This window comes from Nomascus leucogenys, chromosome 21, assembly GCF_006542625.1.
Source record: "Nomascus leucogenys isolate Asia chromosome 21, Asia_NLE_v1, whole genome shotgun sequence".
NCBI classification, from domain to species: Eukaryota; Metazoa; Chordata; class Mammalia; order Primates; family Hylobatidae; genus Nomascus; species Nomascus leucogenys.
Genome location: NC_044401.1, coordinates 73775455 through 73787971, shown reverse-complemented (window position 1 = coordinate 73787971; position 12517 = coordinate 73775455). Strand labels below are relative to the sequence as shown.

General features: G+C 41.4%; 1 long non-coding RNA gene across 1 annotated transcript; it reads right to left on the bottom strand.

The window, feature by feature from the left end:
- Nucleotides 1-2488: 2488 nt before the first annotated feature.
- LOC115832169 lies at nt 2489-10726 on the bottom strand. The gene is made up of 3 exons (XR_004027607.1): nt 10617-10726; nt 4907-5057; nt 2489-2715 (listed from the first exon to the last, which is right to left on the bottom strand). It is a non-coding gene; the product is annotated as an uncharacterized LOC115832169 (long non-coding RNA).
- Nucleotides 10727-12517: the final 1791 nt, after the last annotated feature.

The following is a 12517-nucleotide window of genomic DNA, read 5'->3' as shown; positions in this document are numbered from 1 at the left end:
ACCCAGCTATTTTTAAAATTTTTTAAATAGAAATGGGGTCTTGCTATGTTACCCAAGCTTGTCTGAAACTCCTGGCCTCAAGTGATCCTCTTGCCTTGGGCTCCCAAAGCTCTGCAATTACAGGTGTGAGCCACCACTCCCAGTCACAAGCTGCATTTTGGATCCTGTCACCCAAAACATCTCTACCCAATACCCCTGGCACTCCCTTCTGCTTTTTCCTTCACTTGCCCAGCTAATCTTCTCTTTGATCTCCTGGGGTCTCTGTTTCCTTGACTTTCTCCCTCCAATCTTCCCCTGAGTTATTTTCTTCTTTCCTAGCAAACTACGACCTATAACCAACATCTTAGAGCTCTGGTTGCAACTGTCTTACCCAACTCCAGCTGTCCACTTTCTCGAATCCTGGCTTGGGATGCTGAACAATGCTAACAGAAATCATGTGACTGCCCTGATCAGCATCATTTCAAATCTGTTTTCTCCAGAGGAGGGCGACTCTAGGTCCTGAGCCACTCTTTTCACTCTCCCCTAGTTGAAATCATTATCTGCCTTAAATATCAGCTCTGGCTCCCCTTTGCCTAGAATGGCGAGCTAACTGTGGCCTGCAGAGCTAACGGCTCAGGGAGGTGCCTCAGGAGCGAGCCTGGGAGGAGGACACCTCTTTGGCAAGCTCTGCATCCCCATCTTTGCTTCAATCTGAGTTGGTCTGCTTTAATCATTTAAAATATTGGTCTTACAAGTAAGATTTCACGTAATAAAAAAGGGAGGAGTCCTGCTCTGCAAAATCTTTGCGTGGCTTTCTATTACACTTGGTATAACACACAAACCCATTACTTAAGTGGAGTTTGTGGGATGTGGCTCTGTCCTCTCCAACCTCATCTAGTGCTATTTCATCCCCGGCATCCCACACTGCAGGCACAACTCTACTCTCACCTCTAGGCTCATGTGCCTTCTACCTGCTCACAGACCTGTTCCTCTGTTCTTTGCATGCCTGATGCTTCATTTTCAAATTTCTCCTTACATGTCACCTGCCCTGGTCTTCCTCATTATTCTCTATCACACTACCTTATTCATCTCCTTAATAACACTTCTTGCCGTCTTTATTCATTTTTTTGTTTCTTTCCTTATTCATTGTCTGTTTCTCCCCTCACTAGACTGTAACCCCCCCGTGATGGGAGGCATCATGTTTGTTTCATTTAACAATTAGTAGCAGAGCCAAGGAGTAGCTTCAGCCCCTCTTCTAAGGCTCAGAGTAGGAAAATGGATTTGAAATGATGCTGATCAGGACGTTCACCCCAAATTGCCTCAAATAAAAAACTCAAGGAGAAACAGCATCCTTTGGTGCACACCCTTGCTGTACACATAAGGCTCTGTAGAAGGTGCCATGGCTCTCTCCGTTCCAGTCAGATGCTGCCCATGGACCTTTGTACAGAGAAATCCTGGAGGTGCGCTGGGATCAGTGCATCCCTAGCGTATCCTGTTCACATGCATAGGAGGCACACAGGAACATTTTTTCGAATGAATCAATCTTTGAAACTTTGAAAAATACCAGCTTAGGAAGTAAAGTTCACCTCTCCTAAATCACTTCGAGGAAGAAAACTAATTGGAAGTCAGTTTTCTCGCTTCTTCTGATAATCCATTGCTTACCCATTGTCCTATTCCAGGACAAAAGACAACACACTACACAAAGAAAAAACTCTCCTTCCCAACACATGTGCTACATTGAATCTCCAGATATGATGAATTGAGACATTTACAGAGTTAAGTGTGGAAGGGCGAACTGATTTCACAATAGATTGGTTAACTAAGTGTTTCAAGATTCAGCTTAAATGTACTCAGTCCATCTTGATATAAGTAGCAAACTTTCAAAAGGTTGGAACGCCTGTCATTGTGGCAATATGCAAGTGCACTGCAGGACACAGAACAGTAGTTAATTCATTCAAATATATGAGACAGATTAGATATGATCAGTAGTTAAGCAAGCCAAAATCCTAAAGAGAAAAATCTCAGCGGTATCCATGTGTGCACACAGGTTGTCATGGCCACACCTTGGCTTGGCAAGTGCATCCAGGAACATTTTCTCCTAGCTGCCTTTTCCCTCGCCTGTTGTGATTGTCCACAAGGCTTATAATAAAACACGGTGAGATAGCAAACGTGGGTTATGTGGCCGTATTTGTCCTTCTCTGCAAACCAGATTGAGTCTTTCAGAAGAAATACACAAGCAGAAAATGGCTTCAGACAAAAAAAAACAGAGTAGTATCTACGGGTAATAGAAGGCACTGTGAAGGCAGATGGGTGCAGGGTGTTCAGGTGTGTGAATTGGGCATCCGGGTCAGTACAGGGCTTGGAACTGAAATGGAGGTGATGGTGGAGGTTATAGAGTAGGGAGAGTGAGTCTAATGATGATGACAGCTACAACTTTTATTTTAAAAAACTCTGACAAACCAGGTACTGGGCTCTTTACTTAGGTTTGCTTTTTTAACCCTTTCAGAAATACTATGAGATAAGGGCTTTTATTATTCTCATTTTATATGTGAAGACACCGAGGCTCAAAGAGGTGAAGTAATTTGCCGAAGGTCACGCAGTTAATTCCAGAGCCAGGATTTTATCTAGGATTCCGTACTTCCAAACTTTGTGCTTATAAACACTGTTGCATCAGTGTCCTCTGTTGACTGTGTATGTTCCATACTGTTTCACTGTGTTCTCTATTGGCAGGACAGTCTAGAGATCAGGAGAAAGGTTAAGCTTAGAGCTGTAATTGTAGGGGGAATTTCTTAGAACATAACAAAGACAATGAGAGAGTCGATCTCTGGCAGCTTCCCCGAGGTGTGGTATACAGGTGGGACCTGGGGAGCACTGAGAATTTGTATTGGAGAAAGTATCTGTTGTTCCTTAATTTGAGGATACAATAAAAAAAGAAGTAAATCTGTGGCTGAGGTGAAGGGCGGAACAGTAAAGACACAGGAAAATAGATGTCAAACAATAACCACTAAAATGTACTGGCCAGTTTACTGAATGCTTAGAATTGCTGATATTGGTTTTAGATTGAGTTGCTTTTCCCTCAGGTAACTCCATGTAGCAGGGTCTAGGGTGAGATGCCTAAGGGGTGTATTTATTTAATGATGGTTAATGATATTCCTGAGTAGAAGGGAAGAGGTCAGTTGGTTCTCCATAAGAGAAGTCAAAAAGGTTGCAACAAACTATGTAATTCCTGCCTCACTATCAGAAGAATGGCAACTGGCATGGTTTGGCTGTGTCCCCACCTAAATCTCATCTTGAATTGTAGCTCCCATAATTCCCACATGTTATGGGAGGGACCTGGTGGGAGATAATTGAATCAAGGGGGGCAGGTCTTTCCCGTGCTGTTCTCATGATCGTGAATAAGTCTCATGCGATCTGATGGTTTCATAAAGGGCAGTTCCTCTGTACGTGCTCTCTTGCCTGCCACCATGTAAGACTTGATTTTACTCCTCCTTTGCCTCCCACCATGATTGTGAGGCCTCCCCAGCCATGTGGAACTGTGAGTCCATTAAACCTCTTTCCTTTATAAATCGCCCAGTCTTGGGTATGTGTTTATTAGTAGCATGAGAACATACTAATAAACACTTGTCTGATTCATTATGACTATGCCATTTCTTTCTCTAGAGCTTTGCTACTCAAAATGTGGTCCATGGAACATTAGCACCATCTGGCAGCTTTATCCCAGACTGACTGAAATAGAGCTTGCATTTTAACAGGCTCCCCCAGGCAATTCCTATATGCAGTAACATCTGAGAAGTACTGCCCCAGACTATGTATTGTGCCAGCTTGGCAACTTGGTGAACTCTTGTTCAGCCTTCAAAGCCTAGCTCAGATATCACCTGTTCTTTAAAGCTTCCCCTAGCAATGTCTTAAAGGGTTAATCCCTCCTTCCTTTCTGCTGTTTCTCCTCCTACTCATCTCTACTCTGTGCTCATGACACTGTGTTCTTCAGGAGAGGGTACCTGTGTTACTCCTCTTTGTATTCTACTGTGTCAGCTGTGTCACTTCAACAAGACAGGTTCTGAAAAGCATCCAGTTATTCGATTTAGTTATTGTTATTCAATTTAAGTCCTTCTTGAACAATGATTTTTAAATTTTCCTATGCACAAAAATGACCTGGTCATCTTGTTAAATTGGAGGCCTGTAGACCTCACCCCTATGAATTCTGATTCTGCATGTTTAATTGGGCCCCAGGAATTTACATTTTATCTAGCAGCTCTAAGGATTTCTGGTGCAGATGACTGAGGGAAATCTCTGGTTTAGAAACATTTCCTGGTGTCTGTAATATGGAGCTTCCTTCTGGTCTAGTGGATTGCTGCTGTCCTGCATATTATGCTGGTCTTTATGTCCTCTAGGTATCAAGAATGCCTTAATCGATTAGTATAGGAGATACCCAAATACGTATGGACTATATATCAGTAAGGATGCCTTTATACAGAAATGAAAATATGCTACATTGCAGGCTCTAACAGTCTCAGTTACTCGCTATGGTAGAGACTGTTGTAAAGATCTCTTTCCCTAAGGTGGATGTTGCAGTGAGCCGATAATCGCGCCATTGCATGCCATCCTGGGTGACAGAGTCAGACTCTGTCTCAAAAAAGGAAAAAAAAATCTCTCCCCTTAAATGGACTCAGTGGTTCTTAGGACCCATTTCAGTATGTGGGAAACACGTGAATATTTTCCACATATACAGCTCTGACTGTGTGAGTGCCGGTATGTGCCAGGCAACATATGGTAGGTGAGTACATTGATGATTTCATTGAATTCACACCATGACGCTGGACACGATGCAAGGCACACTATCACCCTTTGAATGATAAGAAAATGAAGTCAGGGGTTCTTGCTTCTTTCCTGTTTGCCAAACTGTCTCTCAGTGTTTCTTCAGCTGTACTTTTTACTCATCATCCATGCAAAATTCCACAGGGATCAGCAGAGGGGGTGGTTGTCAGGCTTCCCTAAAGATCCTTCACTGCACTCCACTTCTAAGCCTTAATCATAACCATTTTTCTCCAGTTGTAGAATATATCTGTACTAGGCCATGTCTGGAAAACACAAAGAAGTGACTTATTTCCTTTCTTAAGAGAATTTTTAAACAGTTTGATTTTTCCTTAGCTGGTGCTCCCTCTAAATCCACACATATCTTCATGGCTGGAGTAACAGATACAGGGATACATATTTTTGAGTTGTTATAGCAATGGAATCAAATCACAAAAGAGCGGAGACAATCCATTTTTGCAGTTAATTGGAAAGACAATTAGAAAATTAGATTGTCAGGGGCATAGCTAATTTAGTTAATGCTGCAGAGTTCTCAGAGAATAAAGCAAAGTTGTTTTTTCTCGGGAGGATTTGTTATTTGGAGGGTTAGGAGAAAAGAATGGATTAAATAAATTATGGTATATCCATAAATTGAGACACAATGGTGCTGATTTCTTTCAATGTCTACTATATGTAGGGCACAAAGATGAATACAGCAGGCCCAGTTCTTGCCCTCATGGCATTTATTGTCTATTGAATGAAGTAGAACTATGTAGATCTATATATACTATCATCGAAAGCCATCCAAGATACGTTGTAAATAATGCATAATGTAAAAACAGTATGTGTTTGTGTACAAATGAATTTGCCAGATGGTTACATCCAATGTTATTAATGGCAGTTATCTCTGAAGACTAGCAATGGGTTTGGGTTGGGAGTCGGAGGAATGGAAGGGAATGATGAACTGTGCAATTTTTTGTGGCAGGGACTGTGAACTACCTGCCCTCGAATCCCTTCTTCAGTCAAAAAAGAAAACAAAATCAAACCAAAACAGAACAAAAAAATACACACAGAAAATAAACCCCAAATATTTTCCAGACTCCTTATGGCTCGGTGTAGTCATAAGACTAGGTTCTAGGCAAGTAGAAGTGTTGTATATGACAGCTAGTACATTGATGATTTCATTGAATTCACACCATGATGCTGGACACGATGCAAGGCACACTGTCACCCTTTGAATGATAAGAAAATGAAGTCAGGGGTTCTTGCTTCTTTCCTGTTTGCCAAACTGTCTCTCAGTGTTTCTGAGAACACTGGTTTGGCTGTGTCCCCACCTAAATCTCATCTTGAATTGTAGCTCCCATAATTCCCACATGTTATGGGAGGGACCTACATAGTTCTACTTCATTCAATAGACAATAAATGCCATGAGGGCAAGAACTGGGCCTGCTGTATTCATCTTTGTGCCCTACATATAGTAGACATTGAAAGAAATCAGCACCATTGTGTCTCAATTTATGGATATACCATAATTTATTTAATCCATTCTTTTCTCCTAACCCTCCAAATAACAAATCCTCCTGAGAAAAAACAACTTTGCTTTATTCTCTGAGAACTCTGCAGCATTAACTAAATTAGCTATGCCCCTGACAATCTAATTTTCTAATTGTCTTTCCAATTAACTGCAAGGGAAGGGATTTGCCCTTTTGCCTATGTTGCTTTCTGCTGCTTGGGATGTGGATTCCTGGTATGGTCCCGGCAGCCATCTTGGACCATGAGGCGATCTGGAGGGCAGAAGCCATGGACGGGAGAACACTAGGATGAAGGACCATGAGTCTCCTTCCTACCAACCTGCTACCACTTTTGCTGTCTGCTATGATAGTAGCAGTAGCCCCATATGAATGTTTTAAATTAATTAAAATAACATAAAATAAAAAGTTTAATTCTTCCCCCCTACTAAGCCACATTTAAAGTGCTCAATGGCTACCTGTGACTAGTGGCTACTAAACTGGACAAGATAAATAATAGAACATTTCCATCATCACAGAAAGTTCTATCAGATAGTGCTGCTCTGCTGCCTGGTTCCTGCTTCCAGGCTTTATAAGAGCCAATAAATCCCCATATTTACGTCTTTGTTACTTGTAGTTGAATTAAACATACACTATACAAATTCCATTTTATAATGACCATATATCAATTTTATGATAGAAAACTCATATAGTTTTAAATACACAATTAAACATCAAACACGGATTAAAACAGATCAAGATATATTATAAATAACTTGGTCTGATTATTTAAAAACACAGGAATATTGTGTCAAAAATAAAATTTTTAAAACCCTGGGTATAGAAGAGATCTAGAAAATTATAAACATTTAGATGTGTTTCCAAAAGCAAAAGTCTGGGCATCTGAAGTTTATATAAGCTTCACTTGGAATTGACATAGACCGCACACCAAGTAGGTGTATACATTTCTATAGAGTTGCTGTCTGCACATTCAGCTATGGAGCATATTAAGAATGTTCTGAGAGATACAGTGAACATTCACAGGAGACACTTTTATAAGGATAAGATATGGTCTGGTGCTCTCTAGCTATTTATCAAACTCTCTGCTGTTTGCATTTGAAAATACACAAAGACATTACATTTTAAATACCCTAAGTTATATTGTGTTGCCTTTGAACCTGCAGCAAAATTATGATACCATTGTGTATTTTTAAAGATTAAATATTTCTCATATTTTTGCACTACAGCAAGCAAACCAAAGGCTTTTTAGCATTCCAGGTCATGTAGACTCTTTCAACAAGGTTGTTTATTCTTCATTCAATGCGTGCGGGATTCAGGAGAATCATTTCCATTCTTATAGGAAGGTGCCACCCAGGTAATTTTTGGCACATAAACGTCAATGTATATTCCATATTCTGATCTGTTTGGAAAATGCAGTACAGAAAACCCATTCACCAGGCTAAGGTCACCAAGGGCGGATAAACCAACGCTCTGCAGTGGCTGCTTATAACAAAGTAGAAAAACCTTACGCTTTCAACAGGGCACCACAGTTAGTAAGTCCCTAAGCACCCCCACCTGGTACTCTGCCAGCACAAACGGAGGACATGAGTTAGTTTTTCTTCCCTTCCTCACGTTTGTGTGTGTGTGTGTGTGTGTGTGTGTGAGAGAGAGAGAGAGAGAAACAAAGAGAGAATATTTTATTCTTCCAAGTTGCGATGATTTGACGTGCTGTTTTTACATATTTCCATTTTCTAGTTTCACTGAAAGTCTCAAAGGCTTATGGAGATGAGAATCAAAAGTTGGGAAAGTGTGTTCCTGGTAGGCAAATGGTGCTGTTATGAAATCCTTTCTAAAAATCACATTGGAAAAAAAGTGGTTTCAACTGTGGACTTTATATGACCACCGTGTCACTTTTATATTTGCCTGAGAAACAAAGGGATGAGAGCAAGGAGTGAAGACGGTTGGGAGATACAATTCGGAGAGACGGCCTGTTTCTAATACTCTTAATACTAACTTGGCATTTCAGAGTGTTGTTTATCTCCTTCCGGTTCCATCAGCAGTGGTGATTTTTAGTGCCATCTTGGGAACTTCTTCTACTGTCCCATTCAACACAGCGTGAAGTTTGACATCCAGAAAATATTGAAGAACAATTTAAATTTTTACTGAAATCTCAAGAAAGAATGAGCAAAGGGGATTACATTTTTAACTCACAGAAATGTTATAAAGTTCTCTTTTCTGCCTTTTATCCCATTGTTTCTGGAGTGCAGCCAACTCTTGTTGAATTTCCCTAAAACCTCCACGCTTTCCAGACTCCCTCTAGCATGGTTCTTTCTTGACTCCCGACCCTTGACATTTTGGATCCGGTATTTTCTTTCATCAGGGTCTTGGTCTTTTGTAATGTAAAGATTTCAAGATTTTCTGGATGTTTTTTGACATTTTGGATCTGGTATTTTCTTTCATGAGGGTCTTGGTCTTTTCTAATGTAAAGATGTCAAGATTTTCTGGATATTTTTAAATTATCTTCCTGCTATTCCCAGCATTAACACAACCAAGGGCCCTAGAGGCTGAGCAGGCAAACCCAGAAGCCACTCAGTAAGCAGTGGGAAGAGAAAAGCCTGAGAAACTTGCATGCTACATTTTTCCTTTTGTGTGTTTCGGCTACGTAAAACTTTTAACATCCTTCTAGTTCATCTTCCTTTCTTCCAGCCTTCAGGCCCCCTTAACCTTAGCTGCTCTGCAACGTTAGCTAGTTTTTATCCAACGACTCCTCCCCACCCCAAAGCCAGCCACCTGTTCCTTCCCTCCCCTATTCCCTCCCTACTGCCTCTGCTATGTGGCCTTAAGCTAGTTGCCTCGGTTCCCTTGCATGTAGATCACACACCTGTTCTAGAAAGTCCCAGTGGGGCCCTCCTCTTCCGAGATTGTAAGATTCAGGTCACGCCTACTCAAGAACAAACACCTGACTTGGTTAAAAGTGAATACCTGAGCATGGGTTGCTCCTTCTCCTTTAAAGTATTTTTTGATAGCACAAGTAACAGGTGTATGAGTATAAATTCCTATACAAAATGAAGACCATTAAGAATGAGACTGAAATCATGCCTTCCTCTAACCCCAACCTACACCCCCTCAATATTTTGAGAGATTAAAGAAACACAAAAAGCCCCAAATTTCATCCACTTTACTTCTTTTTTTTTTGAGATGGAGTCTTGCTTTGTCGCCCAGGCTGGAGTGCGGTGGTGCCATCTCAGCTCACTGCAACCTCCGTCTCCCGGGTTCAAGCAATTCTCCGGCCTCAGCCTCCCATGTAGCTGGGACTATGTGTGAATGCCACCATGCCCAGCTAAGTTTTATATTTTTAGTTAGAGACAGGGTTTCACCATGTTGGTCAGGCTGGTCTCAAACTCCTGACCTCAAGCGATCCACCTGCCTCAGCCTCCCAAAGTGCTGGGATTACAGGCGTGAGCCACTGTGCCTGATCTCACTTTACTTCCTTAGGAGTTTGATCTGTATTTTTGCTGAGAGTTTGCTATGTTTTTATACACATAAGTATATCCAAAAACTGTATAATTTTGTTTTGTAAAGAATTATTTAAACATATAAATGCTATTCCTATACATTTTTTATTTTCCAGTTCCTCTTGAATGTCTGAGAGGCTGGCAAAAATGAGATAAGCTGGGCAAGTGTGTTCTTGGCAGGCAATTGGTGCTGTTTTGAATAAAAATAAAAATGATACACTGTGCTTATTGTTTTCATTTCCATTCTTTTGCCCTTAATATCATTGTTACTATAGAAGAACACAGATCATTTTTAAAAACAGCTGCACAGTATTCCATGCAGTAGCAAGAAGTAGAATAATCATACAGGTAGCTAAAACTTATAGACTGCTATTTGCCAAGAACTGTTATTATTTAATCTTCAAGGAACCCCATGAAATAAGCAGCCAATATTAGTCCCATTTTACAAACAAGATATCTCAGAACCAATACAAAATTACCATGCCTTATTTCGTCTGTTGCCAGACATTCCGGTTGTTTCAATTGCTTGCAGTGACAACCATGAGACCAAATCTCCTTGCCGAGGTGCAGATAGGATGGTGCCAAGATGGGAACATATGAGATGTGGGGCATCTGCATTTTTAGATTCAAGAGATACTTCCAGACTTCCCTCATGATCGTATTAAGAGACACTGTAAATATTGAGAAGGGTGGGGGTGGATCATAGAATGGGGAGTGAGCTGGTAGGATGGCCAGAAAGGGGATGGGTGGAGGGATGTATGGCAGATGCACCTGACGGCAATAACTTGCTTAAGCCTACCCTGAAAATGACCCTATATGGCACCTGAATGTGTGTCTGGAGTTCCGAGCTAAGGAATCTAGGAGGAGCCACCTGGGAGATTTGTTCCTTGTCTGTGAAGCACATTTGAAGCCCTTGGATCCATCCTGTGGAATGTAAGCTGTACAGGAGATCCGGGCCCTTTGTTTTGGGTTAATTGAAGGTTGCCAGGGGGAGGTTGTTAGGCAGAGGGTGCTAACTGAAAATGCTATATAAACTGCATGCTTTTTGCAAGCAGTTGTGGTTCTTCTGCCCAGTCTGCCGCCACTGGACTGTCCCTGTGTAAGTTTCCCACTAATAAAACTCTGTGTCTCGTCTGCTGGCTCCAAGTCTTTTCGGCCTCTTGAATGTGATGCCATCCTTGTGGAGGTTAACAGGCGTCCAGCACAACAAGGGACAGCTCAAACTCCAACTTCATCCACTTTCTAATTGTGCATAAGGAAAATTCTGGGTAAAAGCAGCCTTTTCCCACTATTTCTTCCCACGTCCCTATACTCCAAGGCATCGTCTCACTTCTGCTTTGTCTCCCCTACCCAAGACCTTCCACCCACCCTGCGGTGCATCTGGGCCCCAGCTGTGCCAATGTTGTTAGGCTTAGGAAAGATTTCAAGCCTTTTAGTATTTACTTTATCCTAAGAACATAAGGCAGGCAGGCAGGCCTCCATCCCTATGTTCCATTTACACAGATGTCAGGCCATGGATGTAGGTTCATTTTTCATTCTTTAATCCACAGGTAAGAATTAAACCATAACCTGCCTCACCAACACCACAGCATCAATATTTTCTCAGACTGGAACATGGTTTCCCCGTTCTTATCCACCATTTAAAAATAAACTTAACATATGGCATTTGTCTTATGTCAAAGGAATGCAATGTGCTTTTCTTGACATATGACTCAATTCAAACACTGGGAAAAACTTTGATATTTCAGAGGAGTGTGCAGTGGGAGGGAATAGGATTGCTACCTTCCCCCATTAAACCGGTTAATCCCTTGAGGCAATTTTCCAGAACCTGAGATGTCCTGAGTTTCTCAGATAATTGAGTTCCTTAAATCAAAATATGTGTCATACAGACCCAAGGGTAATGCTGGATACTTAGTAAGACTTCTTAAAATCACAGTCAGACCAACAGGTAAAATGCATGGAAGTTGGGAGCACCCAAGATTATATTTATGCAGTTTTCTCAAAGGCCCTGCAATGCCAGACCAATCATTCAAACACACCCCAATGACACCACATCAATGAAGGTAAAGCAAAGAGGACATGGACACACAGCAAAAGCTTGCAAGTGGGGAAAACATTCATATACAAGCGGAGCAACAGTGAAAATAACTACCACTTGCTGGATGTTTGTAAATCAGGCACAAACTTAGTGCTTTGCCTATGTGATGATGTTCAATACTCACAACCATCTTCTGAGGCTGGTATCGTTATGAGACCCATTTTACATATGGGGAAATTGAGATTTAGAAAGCACAAAATTTTGGACAAAGTTATACAGCTATTGAAGGAACAGGAATCCAAGTCCACTTCTGTCTGATTCTAGAGCTTGGCCTGACTCTGTTCATAACAAAGGCTTATTATTATATGTCATCAGGGAGAGCAGGTTGTAAATCCCATCTCTCAAAACATAAATATGATTCTGTGAATTTTTGCCTCCAAACAACTTCTCAACTTTTTTTTTTTTTTTTTTTTTTGAGATGGAGTCTCACTCTGTCACCCAGGCTGGAGTGCAGTGGTGTGATCTTGGCTCACTGCAAGCTCTGCTTCCCGGGTTCACGCCATTCTCCTGCCTCAGCCTCCTGAGTAGCTGGGACTACAGGTGCCTGCCACCATGCCTGGCTAATTTTTTTGTATTTTTAGTAGAGACGGGGTTTCACCGTGTTAGCCAGGATGGTCTCGATCTCC